The sequence below is a fragment of the Miscanthus floridulus genome, chromosome 3, assembly GCF_019320115.1.
Source record: "Miscanthus floridulus cultivar M001 chromosome 3, ASM1932011v1, whole genome shotgun sequence".
Taxonomy (NCBI): Eukaryota; Viridiplantae; Streptophyta; class Magnoliopsida; order Poales; family Poaceae; genus Miscanthus; species Miscanthus floridulus.
The window spans coordinates 105,894,067-105,914,407 of record NC_089582.1 but is presented as its reverse complement, the minus strand read 5'-3'; the positions used below and the strand labels follow the sequence as shown (position 1 = coordinate 105,914,407).

Here is a 20,341-nt window from a genome sequence, read left to right as displayed (position 1 = left end):
TAAGCTTTAGCTAAGGTGTGAGTGAGCTTGTTGACCTCCTTCTTGAGGTTCTCATTCTTAACCACTAGTGGCCTTAGTCATGAAGCATGATGAAGATTCGAAGAGAGAGGGCTTCTCATTGATAGCAATGCTTGTAAGAACCTTCTTCTTGGTGGTCTTGTTATCATCACTATCATTATCATCATCACTTGAGGAAGCATCACTATCCTAAGTAACTACATATAAACCACCCTTCTTCTTGAATGCCATCTTATCCTTCTTCTCTTTCTTTTCCTTCTTGTCCTTCTTGTTCTTGTTGTTGTCATCATCATTGTCGCTATTGTATGGGCATTGAGCAACAAGATGATCCTTGCTTCCACACTTGAAGCACCTTCTTGACTCTTCTTAGTTTTTGAATGAAGACTTCTTTCTTCTAGCCTGGTAGCCCTTCTTCATCATGAACTTGCCAAACTTCTTGATAAAGAGAGACATCTTCTCATCATCATCATCATCCCAAGATTAATCTTCTTCACTTGATGTTTCTTGTTTAGCTTTGCCCTTGGATGATGTGGCTTTGAATGCCATGCTCTTCTTCTTGTCATCCTTCTTCTCATCTTTCTTCTCCTTCTTTTCTTCCTTCTCATCATCATCTCTATATGTGCCATCGGTCATTATATCCCCCAATACTTGGTTTGGTGTCATAGTGTCCAAACTGCTTCTTACGAGAATAGTGACCAATGTGCCAAATCTTGAGGGTAAGCATCTCAAGAACTTGTGGGAGAAGTCCTTGTCCTTCACCTCTTCTCTAAGTGCTTAGAGATCATTGACAAGCACTTGAAGCCTATGAAACATCTCCGGCACACTCTCATCCTCCTTCATCTTGAAGCTTGCAAACTTCTCCTTGAGAATGTAAGCCTTTGCACCATTCATGGCTTGAGTGCCCTCAAATGATTCTTCTAACTTCTTCTAAGCTTCATGTGCCATCTCAATATTTTTGATTTGCTCAAATATTCTCTCATCAATTGCATCATGAATAGCACTTAAAGCAATGTCATTATTTTGGAGAAGCACTTCTTCGGCCATAGTGGGATTCTCCAGATCACCAATCTCAATTTTGGTTTCTACCACCTTCCACACCTTTCTATTGATTGACTTGATGTGTATGGTCATCTTTGACTTCCAATAAGGATAATTTGTGCCATCAAATTGGGGTGGCTTCTTGGTGTTGTTGATTTGAGCCATTTTTACACCATAGGTTGTTAAGCCTCAAATCACGGTGACCTCGGCTCTGATACCAATTAAAAGGTCCTAATGGCTAGAGGGTGGGTGAATAGCCTAATAAAATTTCTACAACAATACTTAACAAAATAGTTAGACAATTATGAGACGAAGCAAGTATTGTGCTAGCCTACTTAAAATAAAAGCCACCTACCAAAATTCTAGTTTAGGTAGTATCTATTTACACAATAGCTATGACACTACTCTTTGTTAGTGTGCTCTCAAAGGCTAACTAAAGAGCCACACCAACCAAGCAAGCAAGCTCTCACAACTAGCTACACTAAAGAGCTCGACAACTAGTTTACGGTAATGTAATGAGAGTGATCAAGAAGGTTATACCGCCGTATAGATGAAGGAACCAATCAATCACAAGGATGAATAACAATTAAGACCAATCACATCGGAATCAATGATAAACACAATGATTTTTACCGAGGTTCACTTGCTTGCCGGCAAGCTAGTCCTCGTTGTGGTGATTCACTCACCTGGAGGTTCACACGCTAATTGGCTTCACATGCCAAACCCTCAATAGGGTGTCGTACAACCAACACAAGATGAGGATCACACAAGCCATGAGCAATCCACTAGAGTACCTTTTGACTCTCCGCTAGAGAAAGGTCAAGAACCCCTCACAATCACCACGATCAGAGCCGGAGACAATTACCACTCTCCGCTCAATGATCCTCGCTGCTCTAAGCCATCTAGGTGGTGGCAACCACCAAGAGTAACAAGCGAAATCCATAGCAAAACACGAACACCAAGTGCCTCTAGATGCAATCACTCAAGCAATGCACTTGAATTCACTCTCAATCTCACAAAGATGATGAATCAATGATAGAGATAAGTGGAAGGGCTTTGGCTAAGCTCACAAGGTTGCTATGTCAATGAAAATAGCTAAAGGTGTGAGCTTCAACCGGCCATAGGGCTTAAATAGAAGCCCCCACGAAATAGAGCCGTTGTACCTCTTCACTGGGCACAACATGGGCTGACCGGACGCTCTGGTCATGTTGACCGGACGCTGAAGCTCAGCGTCCGGTCGCCCGACGACAACCACATGTCCTGACTTCAACGGTCACTTGAGTTGACCGGACACTACGCTATAACTGACCAGACGCTGAGCCACCAGCGTCCGGTCGTTTCCAGTAAGGTTCCAGAAACGCTTTTCGCCCATTGGACACGTCTGGTCAAGCACGACCGGATCCTGCCATCGTCCGGTCAGAGACCCTAGCCTCTGTGCGCTGCCCGACAATAGGACCGGACACACCCTTCTAGCATTCGGTCGCTGAGCGACCCAGCGTCCGGTCGTTTGACCGACGCTAGCATCTCTGCTGTTACAACTGACCGGACACGCCGGTTCCACTGGGACCAGCGTCCGTTCACCTTGTGACCAGTGAGACTAACTTCTTTTCACCTCTAACTTCTTCATCCTTGTTCAAATGTGCCAACCACCAAGTGTATCCCTTTGTGCATATATGTTAGCATATTTTCACAAACATTTTCAAGGTTGTTAGCATTCCACTAGATCATAAATGCATATGCAATGAGTTAGAACATTTAGTGGCACTTTGATAACCGCATTCTGATACGAGTTTCATCCCTCTTAATAGTACGGCTATCAAATCTAAATGTGATCACACTCTCTAAGTGTCTTGATCACCAAAACAAAATAGCTGCTATGGTTTATACCTTTGCCTTGAGCTTTTTGTTTTTCTCTTTCTTCTTTCTAAGTCCAAGCACTTGATCATCACCATGGCATCATCATCATCATGCTATGATCTTCATTTGCTTCACCACTTGTAGTGTGCTACCTATCTCATGATCACTTGATAAACTAGGTTAGCACTTAGGGTTTCATCAATTCACCAAAATCAAACTAGAGCTTTCAAGGTCGGAGATGGAGAGACTAGGGGTCCATCCTCAGTGCGGGATTCATCGCCGCCCAGGGCTCCATCCTCCGGGTGCAAGATGCATCGCCCCCAAGGGCGGGATGGCCCATGGCGGCCTGCTGCCTACGGAGGTCGCGACCATCTGTGGAGCTTGCGTGCGCCTCGCCCTGGAGCTGCTGGGTTTAGGGACAGGGATGCGGATGGGATTGGGGGAGGGGGACGACGCCGGTGTGTGCTGCGGGCCGAGGAAGGAGGGCGCGTGGCGCCGGTCAGAGGAGACGGGACGTCCGTATGCCTTCCGTAGGCATACGTGCCTGATGGTGGGCCTTGTACGTGACAGCCGTGGAAAATAGCATAGATACATGAGAGATGAAATTATAATGGTAAATCTTCAAATAAGTGAATTATAACGGTGTTTCTCAGAACTCGAAGAATTGTAATGGCCTATATCAAAATAATAAAAAAAAAAACGCTCCACCCATCTAGCCGCCCACCCGCCCTCCCCATCCCGACGCCCTCCTCTCCCGCTGCCTACGCACCTCCCGCCGCGGCCACCACCGCCGGTCCCCGGCGCTGCCTCTGCGCCGCTCGCGTCCCCGCTGCAGCCACCCCCCTCTCTCTCTCCCTCTCTCCCGACGTGGTGGCGCTACAGGAGGCCCAGAGCGTGGCCACCTCCGCCCGCTTCGCACGGCCAGGCCGGCGGCGCAGGCCCCCGGCGGTGCCCCGCCGGTGGCTGCCTCCCGGCACGGACGCCCCCCTCCCTGAGGTCGCCACGCCGCCGCTGGTAGCCGTGAGTGCCGGATCTGATCCGTGGCCGGCCTTGCCGGTAGATGGACCGGATGACGACGGCGCATCTCCTCTTCCTCTCCCCGGTTGTGCCTGCGCCCGGTTCCCCTTCCTCTCCTTATCCCTCCCCCTCCTAGGGCTTTTTTTTTGTGTTGATTTTCTTTTACGTCTACTGAATATTACGATTGCCGTTCTTCCAATTTCAGTCACATTTTTTATTTTTTAAATTTCAATACATTGCTCAGATTGGTATCTCCTATCCACAATAGGTTGCCTTATGATTTGTTTCACAGAAAATGGCTATCTTACATGTTTTCGTTATCAAATTTGTCAACTGTACCAATTTTTTACCCATTACATTACAGCACATATGTTAAAAAAAACACTGTGTTCCTGCTATACTGCAGGTCAACGAGACCCGCTTCATCCTAGAAGACTCTGTTGTAATGATCAGTCCAATGGTTCAGAATCAAGAGTAATGGCCAGTGTTGGAAAAAGGAGCTTTTTTCTGTACCTAGGACCTAGGTACTAACAAACTAACATGTTTTCTTCCCAATTCAAGTAGGTAAATGCAGAACCAGAGCAGCAAAGAGAGCTCAGAGAAATCGCCAATCCTACGCCATTCAGGCTTACGGAATGATGTGAGTTTTTACAATCTCTAATTCTCACTGCGTCTCTGAAATATGCTTAGCTGGATTGTTTTCATCATTGTGGGTTTACCATGTACAGCTCTGACCCTGAATATGTGCTCTATGCTTACAATGAGAGGAGATCCAACGCTGAATAGTTTAGTGATGTTTTTCCCCCTTTCAGGTAACAGTCTTTTCCCCCTTTCAGGTAATAGTCCTAAGATGCTCCACATGATCTCTACCTGATGGATGATAACTGCATGAATGATATAGCCATATATGCATTGGTGCTTTCCTCAGACTGATTGTGTTTCAGCTATGCTCTCCAGGTTATTTCGTATTTGCTTTACAGTCTAATAGGCATTTTTTTCCCTGCAAAATAAAATGTATCGCTCAATGTTACATCATACCATTTTTACAAAACCTTCAAGTTTACCGTTACACATATTGCCAGTCAAGGTTTCCTCATCTGCACCAGCATTAAAGTAGTTTTATTGGGGCACTGAGTTCTTCGGGTACCTCATTTTCAATTATCCAGTTTTGGGGATGCACTCCTTTGCTTCACAATGTATATATACTTTACATGCTACTAATAAAGTAAAATAGCAGGTACCCATATATTTTCATTGCCCAATATTAATGTTGTTGTTTTTAAACTATTATTGTTTGAGTACCTATGATCAGTGAAACTTAATATAAATATTTGGTGGAGCCCCCCACAACTACTGTTTTTGTTACAGACTAAAGTTCAAGGTGCCACCATTTCCTCTCATGACATTAGGCTATATTAAAGTTCTCATAATTCTTTTTCCTATTAAAGTTAACAAACAAACATTTTTCTTGCCACCTGATGTACGTGCTAATAGCATTGGTCAACTACCTGATGAAGATGTTGTTTCCCATATTACCATGCTGCAGATCTTCCATGGAGCTGACAGTGATGTTCTTTGGCTTCCAAGGGATTTTCATATCATCTTTGTAACTGCTGCCAGCGGTAAGCCATTTATTTTTCATTTCGCAGTGGTGACTGCAAACTTTAAACTCTATTACAGTATACGTAGAGATAATGCCATGAACTCTATTTACATGCCGTTAAAATGTAGTCAACCTATGCATTAGAGGTATACGCTGTAGGACATAATAATGGCAACAAATTGTTTTGACCCTTTACTGTGTTCATATTGCGCTCAATTACTCAGTCTACAATAAAAGCTAATGTGCACGACATCCTAAATATGCACATTTGTCTTTGGCCTTATGCTGTAGATCTTCCGCGAAGCTAACAATGCTGTTCTTTGGGTTCCAAGGGATTTTCATATTTATGTTGCCAATATGTTTGGTGCTGCCAAGTTAAGTACCGGCAATAATACATCCTTTTCACGCATTTCTTCTATTCTGCAAAGATTCATAGTATTTAACACATGGTATTACATTTACTTGGTAGATCATGCACGATCTGCCACCACCCGCGGCGCGTGTCTGATGCCTCATGCCTCTCAACCTGCTGCAGGACCATCCCCGCTCCGGCATCAGGCGAATCGCCCCCAGGTACTTCCCTCATCTTTGTTATTTTTCGGATTAGGGTGGGCGTGGCCGCTATGCTTGCTGGATCCCCAATGCCACTCTGTACCACAGTCAGCTGCTTGGTCTCCCTCCTCCTCAAGCTGCATTGGCCCTCCGATCGCTTCTCTCTCACTGCCACCTATGGGTGGTTGTGTGGTTCCTGCTCTTCCGGCCATCAAGATCTGGGAAGAAACAGTCTGCTAGCTTAGTTTCGTTCCCCTTGATACTGCATGTTTCGTGGAAAAGGATCCCATCTTGCATGATTAAGATTGCCAAATTGGTTACATGGCAAGATGTGTGGGTGCTTCTCTCTTTAGGATTATTATAGTATTGTGCGGATTAGAGCAAGTGCCTTTAGACCATTTGCTTTTGTTCTCACATTTTCTCGACACTCTTTTTGGTATTCAGTTACTTGATGTTGGTATTTGCAGGACCTTCTTTCGTATGTTGATTCGATTTGAAAAAGCATGATCGTCTTTACCTTTAGATACTCAGTGCCCTTCTTATGTTCGCTGCTATCCAGGATGCATGCCTTCTTATGTTTGTGGCTTCCATGTGAATCATTTTTCTTGATTTTATTTCATCAAGAGAAAACAGTGTCCACAACCAATTTCGTTTTTGCATCCCACTTTCAGTCTCTGCAGGTAGATCCTAAGTAGTTTTGATTTGCTCCTTTTTTTCCATGTTGATTGGTTGCGTTCAAACCCATGAGTACAAGGATCACTTTGGCAGGTTCTTCAGGTGCGCTCAAATTTCCCTAGAGATCAATGTGACTAATAAAAAAATTAGTGATGTATGCTTTTTTTTGCTTATTCATGTTCTCTTTACAATAAATGTTTAATTTGTTTGCCTTATTTGTTCTTTGCAGATTTCCAGGTGATCACTTTTTTTTACAATTCTTTTTAGTTCTAGCGATGCCCATGCCAGATTTGGTCTGTTTGTAGATGAATACGATGGGACAATTACCTCCTAGATGATATCTTCACATATTATCATAGTGAGATCTTTCCAAATTTATGCTTGGAGACCATGTACCTCTATAAAACAAAAGTGTTTGTGGCCTCTGTTGTCAGATATGCTATGCCTCAAGCCTGAAGGATAATCAGGACATTAGGTTTCAAAATATTGTCACTCTCAGAAGTTGTTGAAGTTGTAATGTTGTCTATATGTTGAGAACATGTAGACCCTTTAGGTTGCTACTATATATTTATATTTTGATAGACAATATATGATAGGCAGAAGAGTACTCTGTATGTACAAATAATACACCATCAACCCAATTGCGATTCTTCCTGGCGCCCGAGGAATGAAGTTTAATGCAGGACGTGTTACCTGTTTTTTTTTTTTTTAAGTACCACGCCATGGCTCTCAATCATTGCTTCCTGCCTTCCTCCATACAAATATACTCTTACAAACTAGAAAAATACGTGTACAATATTCTTTTAGATATTTTGAGCAATCTATAATTTATCATTAATCAAAATTTGGACACGTAGTTATTATCTATATACCTAATAGTAAAGAAGCAAAAATTCTGCCTTTTTTGTTTGATCTGGCCTATCCCTAATTCGCTCGACGCACCCACTCTTTCGATTCGGATGGGCTCGTCCTCGCGCTGTATGCTGACTCTGGTCTTTTTCGCCTTGCGGTCCGTTTCCGCTCCGCCTCCAACTCCGCATGTGGTTTTCAAAGAAAGGGTTATACACTGGAGTTTGCCTTGGACTGACGCGGTGTCTGCTGAGTCAGTCAGTGACGGCTCCGGAATCTCCTCTTGCACGAGAATCTCCTCCTCGTACTCCTTGACAATCTCCTCGAACTCGGGCTCGCCAGTGGTCATGATCTCCGCCAACTCGTTCTCTATATGCATGCGATGATGATGATGCAACAATTCAGTATTTAGGCAGCAACAACTCTTAAAATAAGAATACACATGTTAAGCTACTCAGCTAGCTCTAATGACTAAGATACTAAGCTAACTATCATCTTCATCAAGCAAGATATTGAGTTCAACTAACAAGCACCAAGTTTCGCAATTCAATGTTACACCTTTATTTCTATTAAACATTTAATGTATTTTTAAACATAGAACATTTCACTACCCTAATATTTAGTCCAGTCTAAGGCTACAAAAATTACAGTGAGCACATAATAATACAATGAAGCTACTGTAAAAATTTCAGGATTAAAGCTAATACCAATTTACCACAAAAATTTATACAATAACTACCTTAATAATATTAAGCACTTTCAAATGATTTAATAGCCTTTAGTAGACAATGATTTTAGGAACCTAACAAAATTAGTTTCATAATTTTTAAAAACCTATACAAATTTATATTAATTATACAAATCTAGCTCAGAAATTAAAATAGAAAGCTATCACCTATTTCTAAGAAAAAGAAAAAAACAAAACCAACCTCGCGGCTCACAAACGCGTGGACCACGCGCGTCGGCCGGCCCATCAACGTGGCCCAACAGGGAAACCCGCGCGAGCGCGACTCTTTTGCAAAAGAGACCTTGATCTTTTCTGAAACTACATCGCCATTCGTTTACTAATTCTTTCTCTCTCTGACCTCTTCACTTAACCCCCTGGCCTTCCTCTAATCCCCCCCCCGACACCCCCGGCTAACCCGTGCACGGCGGCGCGGCGAGCATTGGCATTGGGTGCTATGCCGGCCACCATAGGCTCACACAGGCCCATCGGTCGGGCCAACCTCCAATTATGACCTAAACGCCTACGCTAAGCGGCAACGCGGGGAGGCGGGATTCGCTGGAGCAAGCTGCGGTGACGCGCGACCAGCCGCGATGGTGGCACGACTGTTGTGGCGAACCAGGGCACCTAAGGACCTAACTAGCTAGCAAGCGAGCACCAGGGACTTACCGCGGGCTCGACCGATGTGGTGGTTGTAGCGGAGGAGGTCAGGGATGGGCTGGCCACGTGCGCGTGGTGAGCTCAGCGACGAGCCACGGTAGACACGACCGCGTCAGCGGTGCTGGGGAGGCAGTAGCGGTTTTGCTGGCGTGCGTAGGGTGGAGAGGAAGTCAAGACGAGGCTAGTGGTGCAGACGAATTAGCTACGGGGGCTCAATGGGGAACTGCCATCGGCTTTTGACGCACATGGCCTTATTGGCCCGGCGGCGAGGAAACGCCAAAATTGAAGCTTGGCTGGGCTCGGTCCAAGGCGGGGTGGGGTCGGGTGGCTAGGCGACTTGATGGCGAAGCCTGCGACGCGACGAATCGGCTCGAGATGATCTCTCCCTGATGGATTTAATGGCGCGGCCCAGCCGGCCATGGAAGCAGAGAGTGAGAGCTAGGTGGGGCTCAGCTCGACCTCATCTTGGCGGGACGTGGCCGACGCGATCGGGGAGACACGCGCATGGACACTATGGACCAAACGCGTGCGTCCACGACCGACACGTCCCACGTGGCCACAATGCCATAAATGGCAAGACAACGGCGAGCCCAGCCATGTGCATGTAGCAGTGGCAGGCATCGGACTGGCTAGCAGCGGCGCGTAAGTGTAGGGGGTGCGGACATGATGGCGAGGCGATGGCACCGGCACTAGCTGCGCCACGGCGTGGGGCAGGGGCAGGGGCAGTGGTGCGGCGGGGCCGCCAGCAGCACCTCATGGCTAGGCGAGTAGCAGTAGCGGCTCCACGCGGCAGCGGCCAGTGGCGGCCAGGCCACGGCCGGGCGAGGGCGACCCTAGCCCAGCAATATGGCCCCACGCATGTGGTCCAGCTGAGATGACCACGGTGAGCACAGGCGCATGGTGATCACGCACACAGACCGAGCAGGTGATGTGCATGAATTTTAAAGCATAAATAACAACCGGACTATGGAAGTTGAGACCAAACCACCTTCACTATGCTAAAGCGGGCATATCAGACTACCAACATGAGCCAAAACATGACACCGCTGCCTAGCTAAATTGCACGGAATTAATTCGCCAATATTGCGTCGTCACCCTATTTTTAAACTTGAAAATCTTCTAAGTCTTGAGTTGGATTCAGTTTCAAGATCTATTTTTAGGCCATTAGAAATACTAGCTAGCAATGCTCTTTTTCTACGGCAAGAGTTGTATTGTCATCTACAAAGTTTGTACTTCAAACCTTATTTAGGTGTCATACACATGTTCTATAATACTTTTGCTTAATAAAAATTGATTTTCAACCCTACTTGATATACATGAGCTATTGAATCAACTTTCATTTAACATTTTTATTTGTCATTTTAGGTTACAAGAAATTGATCTACACACTTTATCACATGCTTTATCACATAAACATGATGCTCATGACATAGTTTAGTGGTTTGTTTAGGGTGTAACACCCAGTGCCGGTCCTACGATTTTAAGGGCCCTTTGGCGATCTCATCGTAACTGCCCCTCTTGACCATGTATAAAATCTTATAATATATGGCACTAATTTTACTTACAAAACAAAAGCAAATTCAATAACATATTTTTAATTTAACATATCTGATAATTATCGAGGAACAATGTAGATTAAGCAATATATTTGTAGATGTATGATAATTATCGAGTAACAATGTAGATTAAAAAAACAATATATTCGTTTTCTTTTCTCACCCATGACAAATATTTCTTAGGTAACATTCTAAAATTCTAACACCTAAATTAGAAGAAAAATATGACTATATGGGTACAAAGTACTAGAAGTCTAGAATATTATACAAATAATTAATTTGGATTAAAAATAAAAAGGAAAAAAAAAACTTTGATAGACAACTGATCGGTGATCGTAATTCGTAAGAAGCCAAGAATCAGGATATCGTCGTCGTGGAGCCCTGCCTGATCGCCGTCCTCATGTGCCGTGTCCGTGTCTCCGGTAGTCTAGCTCTTTGCGATGACGTAGCTTGCCAGCTCTGTGTGTGTAAGGTGCACGTCGCGAACTCATGATTGTGTGCTGTATGCAGCGTGACTCCTCGCCTCCTCTCTACCCGAGGGCTGTGGAGAAAGGAAACTAGGAAAGAAATACCGATGTTATCTTTTTGAGCCGCCTGGCCAGTTTTGTCTCTCTTCTCATTAGTTTGCTAATGTCTAATGGACTATAGGACCCGGGGTTTGTATACTTGGGCTTAGCCCCTCCTCCGCTTGGACCCTCAGCCGTCGCACCTCGTGCCCTACCCATAGGGCCAGCACTATCCCTGCTTCCTACGACGACTCCTGGGCCGCGTTCAACTGGGCGGTGTCCAGCGTGGTAGATCCTTGGCTGTCCGACCATGGTGACCTCAGCTGGGTATTCGTGGGCGACGCCAGCGCCAGCGCGAACATCGCCCACAGCATGGCCATCGCCATGGGCATGAACGACGGTTTGTGTTGACAACCAAAAACGTCCATTTTGTGAAGTTATCAAAATGGGAAACGGACTTCACTATTGCGTTCCTCTCATCAAGACGGTCAAAAAACATATATGGAACATCTAATTCGAAGTCCAGATAAAGAAGTTATGCCCTTGGAAAGATACCTCGTTGTCGGGAGTTCCGACCCAAGTCGGGACTTCCGAGAAGCTTGAAGAAATTTGCTCGAGTGTCTTGGGTTATCCCTATGTTGGGAGTTCTGACTGTCGGGAGTTTCGACCCAAGTCGGGACTTCTGACATACCTAACAGAAAAAATCCTGTTCGGATCTGGCATTTTGGATTCCGATATGAAATATTCCAAACTCGTGGGAAACTTGGAAAATAAGGCTTGGAGAGATTTTCTACTAGGATAAGACCACCATCCTCTATATATATGAGAGGATCATGGCCGATTGAGTTCCCATCTATCCAATCGACAAATAAATCAATCTATTACCTCTACCCCAACCCTTTTACCCTCTTCTCCAACCCCCATGCTGTTCATCCTTTGATCCAATGACCAAGAATGGCGCCCTAGGCTTGCCGGATGACCTAGGGCAACCCGGCGACGTCCTTGCCCTGACGGGGTCCCTCCCGGGCGAGAGCTTCGACGGTTAATTTTGCTAGTTTGCCTGAAAACTAGTCGATTCTTCATCACGTAAGCACGTTGGTTATCCTTTGGTGGTTTGCTTGTAAACCTCTCCGTTCTTCACCACAAAAGAGTGACATCCTCGCTGCATTCTTTGGTCCATAGCGGCCTAGGTGTCTAAGGTCCTATTGGTGTTTGATTCGAATCACTTCCAACGTCAACACACTTTTTGGCGACTCCGTTGGGGACGATTGGTTCAGCTATCTCTTATAGCCGATCTCTCTGACCTAGCCTTACTCCTCGTTGATCTATCTTCTTGAGCTCGCCATTTCCGTTGCATTTGGCCTAAAAGACCGATCGCATCTGGTTTTGACTCCTTGTGATCTTATTTGTGATTTTGCAACAAGTTGCGCTGCTTATCGGAAAATTCAGCAAGGCGGTCAAGTTATAAATCATGAAGTACCAAGGTGTTGCATCACAATATTACTACAATCACCCTGAGGTACAACTTGCAAATGCATCTTATAATCCTAATAGTTATTTTGAAAGTTCTATAAGCTCTCATGTTGGTGTTGCTAGCTGTAATGATACTAGATATGTTACATCGACCAATACTTTTGTTAATGCTCCTCATCATACACATCATAACTATGAATATTATGGTCAAGAGCCGATACATATTGTAAATTCTTTGAGTTTTGATGCTACTAGCAATATACAACACGTAAATTGTTATTCATCGGCTATAAGTTCACAATATATGGTTCCACCACAAGACATGCCGATGAATGAGAGAATTGGCTATAACAATGCTAATTATTTAGTCAATTGCTCTAAAAATTCAGCACCATATGCCAATGCTCCTATTCATAATTTGGCTCCATATGTTACTCCCAACTCGAGCCAAATTAATGAAAATTCAGCAAGGTGTTTAAGTGCTAATACTTATGATCTGGCATCACGTGTTACTAGTAACCATAGCCAAATCAACGAAAATTCAGCACCTTATGCAAAGATCAATGCTCACAATTTGGCTTTGTATTTCGCTCATGACCATAGCTGAATTAGTGAAATTTCAGCAAGGCATTCGAGTGCTAAAACTCATGATTTGGCTCCACATATTGCTAATAATTGTAGCCAAATCAATGAAAATTCAGCAATGTGTGCACTTGCAAACAATCATGATTTGGCTTCATTTGTTGCTCTCAAATCAAGCCGAATCAATGAAGATTTAGCCCATGCTAGGAATCCATATGATTCCTCTAAATGGAAGGTTGAAAGCTCTAGTTTGGTTTTGGTGAATTGATGAAACCCTAAGTGCTAACCTAGTTTATCAAGTGATCATGAGATAGGTAGCACACTCTGAGTGGTGAAGCAAATGAAGATCATGACATGACGATGACGATGCCATGGTGATGATCAAGTGCTCGAACTTGAAAAGAAGAAAGAGAAAAACAAAAGGCTCAAGGCAAAGGTATAAATGATAGGAGCCATTTTGTTTTGGGGATTGAGACACTTAGTAAGTATGATCACATTTAGGATCGATAGCCATACTATTAAGAGGGGTGAAACTCGTATCGAAATGCGGTTGTCAAAGTGCCACTAGATGCTCTAACTCATTGCATATGCATTTAGGATCTAGTGAAGTGCTAACACTCTTGAAAATGTTTTCAAAAATATGCTAGCACATGTGCACAAGATGATACACTTGGTGGTTGGCACATTTGAACAAGGGTGAAGAAGTTAGAGTTGAAAAAGAGTTAGTCACGATGGTCACACAGTGACCGGACGCTGGTCTCGGTTGGACCGACGCGTTCGGTCAGTGGCACCTGAGGATACGCAGCGTCGGTCTTTGACCGGACGCTGGCGTTGATGTGACCGGACGCTAGTTGGGTGTGTCCGGTTGCACATGTGTGGCGCGCGCAGAAATGACATTGAGTGACCGGACGCTGGGAGAGTCCGGTCGAGCATGACCAAACGCGTCCGGTCATGATTTTTCGTAGTTGGAACCTTACTAGAAACGACCGGACGCTGGTGCTGGAGCGTCCGGTCAGTTTGAGCAGCATGTCTGATCAACTCTTGACCATTGAGATTGGGTGAACAACATTTGAAGTCGATGACACGTGGCAAGCATCGAGCGACTAGACGCTGGGGTCCTGCGTCCGATCAATATGACCAGCACATCCGGTCACCCCGCGTTGTGCCCAGTGAAGGAGTACAACAGTTCTATTTCATGGGGGCTTCTATTTAAGCCCCATGGCTGGTTCAAGCTCACCCTCTTGGCCATTTGCATTGACATAGCAACCTTGTGAGCTTAGCCAAAGCCCTCCCACTCATCTCCATCATTGATTCATCATCTTTGTGAGATTGGGAGTGAATCCAAGTGCATTGCTTGAGTGATTACATCTAGAGGCACTTGGTGTTCGTGTTTCGCTGCGGGATTCGCTTGTTACTCTTGGTGGTTGCTGCCACCTAGATGGCTTGGAGCAGCGAGGATCGTCGAGCAGAGGTTGGTGATTGTCTCCGGCTCCGATCGTGGTGATTGTGAGGGGTTCTTAACCTTTCCCCGGCGGAGAGCCAAAAGGTACTCTAGTAAATTGCTCGTGGCTTGTGTGATCCTCATCTTGTGTTGGTTGTGCGGCACCCTATTGAGGGTTTGGCGTGTGATGTCAATTAGTGCGTGAACCACCAAGTGAGTGAATCGCCGCAACGAGGACTAGCTTGCCGACAAGCAAGTGAACCTCGGTAAAAATCATTGTGTTCATCATTTGATTCCAAGGTGATTGGTCTTCATTGGTTTTCATTCTTGTGATTGATTGGTTCATTCCTCGACACGGCGGTATAACTATCTTGCTCTCTCTCTTTACATTACCGTAAACTAGTTATCAAGCTCTTTAGTGTAGCTAGTTGTGAAAGCTTGTTAGTTTGGTTAGTGTGACTCTTATGCTAGCCTTTGAGAGCACACTAACTTAGTGTAGTGCCATAGTCATTGTGTGGTTAGAATCTATAGAAACTAGAATTGTGGTAGGTGACTTGCATTTTTGGTAGGCTAGCACAACACTTGCTTGTCTCATAATTGTCTAACCGGTTTGCTAAGTGTTGTTGTAGAAATCAATTTAATAGGCTATTCACCCTCCCTCTAGCCATTAGGACCTTTCAAAGGTGCCCACTTATGATAGACCGTACCTATTATGCTATGATTTGTGTTGATGTCGGAAGTGATCCGAATCAAACACCAATAGTGTAACACCCCTGGTGTTACGAGCTTGTTTAGCACCACGATTTAGGCCTAAGAAAAATTTTCAAAGCAAGTTTTCTCGGATTTTGGATTTAAAACATACTTGAGGAGATGAGCGAATCCTGTGCGACTTAGTTTTGTGGACTCAAATAAACGCTCAAGTTAAATTACGCAGTGCGTAGAAATATTTAGTAGTGTCCGATAACAGTTCTAGCAAGTAAATGGCGAATGGCTTGTTCTGTTGGATTGAATGTGAAAACAATGTTTATAAACAAAAATACGATATGATGGGTATATAGTACTTAAGTAAAATTCAGAGCCTGATTTTGGTTGTATTTAAAATATCGAGTAACAAACTTTAATGTTTTAGCCGTGTTTAAAAATATAATAGTCGGCTTGTTAAATGAATAATTAAGAGCTAAAATAATAACAAAGGTACCACTGGCCTTTTAGCTCGCCTACCAACATCTTGAATTTTATTGCCATTGTGACTTTGATCCACAGATGATCACTATGGCTTATGATCTCCTTAATTATGAACTATGCATGCCATTGTCACCATGAACACGATACTAGCCATATATCACATAGCAAGGTAGGCATGCACTATTGAAACCTCCTTGTAATCAATAAGCTATTAAGCTACAAGATAGTCAATGGTGTTCTTCTAAGAAACAAACTTGCCGGTACACGTTCTCAAAGATGCTGCTGCAATGGTTTAGAATGTTAAAATATTAGGTAGAGAAAAAAAATTATACACTAGTGTTACTATTGAGCAAAGTGGAGTATCATGATTTGTTATTCTATGATATAGCAGTGCAGGACATATTTGAGGGTTTTTAAAAATAAAGACCTACTGGACATGTCATTAGAACCTTACATTGAATTGAAACCCCAGAAGCCTCCAGTACACCTAGTCTAGAATGACGGGAGAGCAGTGACACAGAAGGGGTTGGAGATCGTGCGCTGCGAGCTAGCCTCTTGAACTCTCGCTAGCGTTTTCTTTTCATGGTTATCTTTCATCAGTTTTGAATATAATATGCTCGGTATGACGCCGTGTTGGACTAAGCTAGCTGGTCGGCCGCTGTTGCTTGCTTGCTGCCTTCGAGTCCCATCGAGTTGAGTCATCTCGTCCATGTCTCTCTGTTCTGCGCCCGACGCCATGCTGCCCTGCCAACCTTGCACTACACCGGGCTCGTCGTTTTTCCCCTCGCGCGCGTGGGCCTGCCGGCCTGGCTATGCTAGCTATTTGTTTCTATGCCAAGGTCAAGTCCACAGCGCCAGTGTGTGTACGACGTGTACCGCCTGTCCTCTTCTTTTTGTATTTCTGCTACCGTGTCCGTCAGTCACTCCTTGCTTTCCTCGCCTCCCTCTGATTGCCCGCGCGTGTCTTCATCCTGCTCCCCACGCCACTGCCTAGGACCATGCCGAGCTCCGTTCTGCCTCCCTCCTCCTTGTTCTGGAACCACCATGTCAAGCAACCCGCCCGAACCTACATTCCACGGTCTCGTTTTCCTCACTACACCACCAGGCCCTAGAGCGCTGTCGCGGTCACCTCGTGGGGAAACGCTGCACGCGCAAGCCTCTTGGCCCGCTGCCGTTGAGGCATCCTAGCACACGCGCTGCTCATCCACTGCCCCCGGCCCCACTGCACCTCCGCCATCGTCAGCCTAGCCCATGCTGCTGCTGTCGTGGGGTCCCGCCTCCATGGTCCCGGCCCGTGCTGCTGCTACCATGGGGGCCACGATGCTAGGTTCGCCCAGTGCCGGAGGAGGCCTACCCATCGCGGGTTGTCGCGTGCAGGTGCGCTCGGATCCCACGCTACGTCCCCACGTTGGACCACGGTCCCGCAGTGGCCCCGACGTCGTCCGTTTCTGCTGCCGCGCGCGCATGCACGGTGTGCCGCCGGTGCCATGGACCTTGCTGCGCCATGGCCGCACCACCTTCTGGTTCCCTGCTGCCTTGCGTGAGCCCCTTGGTCCCACGCAGGAGCCACCGTTCTAGCTCCGTAGCCGCAACGCCTCGCCCTGTCCGCACCGAGCGCGCTGCTCCTCCTAGGCGCCTTCTTCATCATCGTCATGCCGCACCACCGCGCGGCCAGCCCACCAATGAGCCACCCCCTTCTGTGCCTAGAGCACCTTTCCTGCACCATTCCATTGCCGCCGTGTCTTCTCGGCTGGAATTGGTCGCTGGCCAGAGCTCCCCTGCCGATGCTCTGCTTTGGAGGATGAAGAATATGAGGTGCGAAGGGTATGCATCCAAGCCATAGTTTTGTACATGGTGTTTACTGCAAAATACATGACTTGACTAAATAGTGCTTGTGGATCTCGGAGCGATTAGGGAAAGTGTAGGGGCCGTTAAGCAAATTTGCCATCGCCAGCAGCCGCCTGGGCCGGCCTGCTGCCGTTGTTCCTACGCTGTGGACTGGCTTGGCTGGGCCACGAGTGTGACTGGGCCACTCGCGCTGCGCCCCACCTAGGCCACTGCCTGCTGGTTGGGCCGCTGCGCCGTGGGCACGCCCTGCCCCTCTAGGCCTTGGCCACATGGGCTGCAGCCGGCCGTGGGTCGCTACCGCATGCGCACTGGTGGGCTGTCTGCTTGGCCGAATGGGCTGCGGGTGCATGGGCCTCTTGGCCGCCCACGTGGGCCACGCTGGCCGAGGCCGGCCCGAGTGCCCATCTCTTTTCTAAGTTTTTGTTTAAATGGCTGAAACTTGTAAAATCAATAGAAAATGGTATAGGCATCCAAAAATGGTGAAACCAGTTTTGTTGAGTCTCTAAAATTATGATCTACCTGTTAGTATATTTTGTTCACACAGTTTGATAATATTCTTGGGAGCTATATAATTAATTTAAGGTTCTTAATATAAGAGAAGATAAACTTGTAGGAATTTTCATGATAAATTGGTAATATAGTTGAATCTAAAATTTGTACAGTAGGTTCCTAGCAATACTAGGTACTCGCTGTAATTTTTGTAGTACTAGAATAATTAGTTTGCTAAATAGATAATGATGCCCTATGTCGAATAATGATTAAATCGATAGAATGAAATAAAGAAACAACCTTGGTTTATATAACTAAAATAATCGTTGGGAAATAACGTCTTATCCGACAACGTGTATATGTAGCCTAAGTATGGTCATCGTTAGAACTAGCCATTAACTTGAGAGGCATAAATCGTACTTTATGAGTCACGATTGCAGTCAATTAATTATGTCTTTGCATTTGCATGGCATTGCATCTCATATAGGTACGATGATGGATCAATTGAAGGATGATGGGGAATCCAAAGATGGTGTAATGATATTCTCTCTAGGAGATGATGCAATAGGCTTTCTATCCAGTTGATGGTGGATGATCTAAAGATGTAGATACTAACTTTTTAATATACATCTTACCCAGGCAAGCCCTGGTGCATAACCCCTACTTTTCTGCAATATAAATTATATTTGTGCATTAAGTTTTAAGGAGTTGAATGAAACCCACTTGCATATATAAATCCTTATCCTATGAGTCTTACTAGTATGACAGGATCGTGTAGATTGCTATGCTACAGGACTCCGGTAGAAGTCGAGAGATTGCCTGTCACTCGCGAGAGCTAGGAAATATATTACTAAATTATTATCACTTGGAAAATATAAATGGTGGAAAGGAAAGTGGTGACCGGATAGGGATATGGTTTGGGTATTGGTGGGTGTAGGAGGTTGTGTCGCCGTGGACACGGGGCATGGCTTGGTTACACTGCTTTCCCTGTCCATGTCGGTTAAGGACCGGCCATTACATAAGACTCTAGGCAAGTCATAGACTTATTATCCTGAGCACATACTTGGGTATGGGTGCTTGGAAGACTTGTTGATCTCTTGTCGTGGATCCAGCTCTTTTTGGACCGACTGTTTTGGTGGTTTGTTTCTTTTGGGTTAGGAGCTCCTTGTACTGCACTGAGCCTAGGACTCAAGGGCGGGGGCTTGGAGTCCCAGTTTGGATAGGGACCTAGACACACAGGACAAGAGAGTGATGGGTTGGTCCTGCTTGTGCTGTGGGTACAAGCGGGGCATGTGTTTTTGGGTTCCCAGCTGGGGGCATTGATTCGCAAATCACCGGGTGATCCGGTACGGCTTGTCTATGGTAAGAACTGAAAGATGACAGATGGAATAGAAAAAGGAACTCTGATTGCTCACCACCTGCTTGAAAGTAGTACAGGTGCTTACATAGAATGGTTAGTTAATGAACCAATGCAGCTGTTAATAAAAATCAAATATAAGGACGCACATTTAGTAATGCTTCCTACAAAGGCAATAAACCCACAAGCCAGATAGCCTTGCATATCCTTGGAGTCTTTTCTTTCTTCCTGTCGGGTAAGTCTTGCTGAGTACAATTGAGTACTCAGGGTTTTATTCCCCCTATTATAGGTGACAGGTGGATGCTAGAGCTGACCCTTGTGTGTGGATACCTCCTGGTGGACTCAGCGAGGATTCCTTTACGCTGCGATTGTAGTTGTTATTTATAACTCTCACCAAATGCTTTTATAAATGAAAGTTTCATAATTTGTTGTCGTAGTATATATATCAATACTTCATCATGCCATGATTAGATAATTATTTCCGCTGTAATTCTGATCATATGTTTATATTCCACTGTTAAATTAAATTGTTCATAACTCTAATAACATGATTACATTCCGCTGTTATAATAATAAATATTATAGTCTAATGTTGTATTAAAAGTGATGTAAGAAATGGTCAAGAATGATGTAAGCTTTATTCTCTCATTTGTGATCCTGATGTAAAAATGTGGATTTTCGGGTTCTCCCCTGGGGTGTGCCCGACGGAACCGAGTAATTTAGTATTCTCCCTTGGGTGCTTAGTGTCTAATGGAAGATAAGTACTCCTGAGAGGCATTAGATTAGGCGGTTCTGCCACAAATAGGGCCTTGGACGCCCAGGCCGCTATGGATAGAAGAACGCAGCGAGGATGTCACTCTTTCATGGTGAAGAACGGAGAGGTGTAAAAGCAAACCACCAAAGGATAACCA

General features: G+C 45.2%; 1 long non-coding RNA gene and 1 pseudogene across 10 annotated transcripts; both read left to right on the top strand.

The window, feature by feature from the left end:
* The first annotated feature begins 3,639 nt into the window (after positions 1 to 3,639).
* Positions 3,640 to 7,427, top strand: LOC136542013 (uncharacterized). Of its 10 annotated transcripts, none has more exons than XR_010780555.1 (6): positions 3,640 to 4,015; positions 4,337 to 4,570; positions 4,767 to 4,887; positions 5,477 to 5,552; positions 5,825 to 5,907; positions 6,003 to 7,427. It is a non-coding gene; the product is annotated as an uncharacterized lncRNA (long non-coding RNA). The 10 variants fall into 10 exon arrangements; XR_010780554.1 differs by having other exon boundaries at positions 3,640 to 4,404; positions 4,492 to 4,570; XR_010780550.1 differs by having other exon boundaries at positions 3,640 to 4,570; positions 6,003 to 6,862; positions 6,990 to 7,427.
* Positions 7,428 to 9,411: 1,984 nt separating this feature from the next.
* Positions 9,412 to 20,341, top strand: part of LOC136544168 (tuliposide A-converting enzyme b1, amyloplastic-like) — a 59,480-nt pseudogene continuing 48,550 nt past the window's right edge.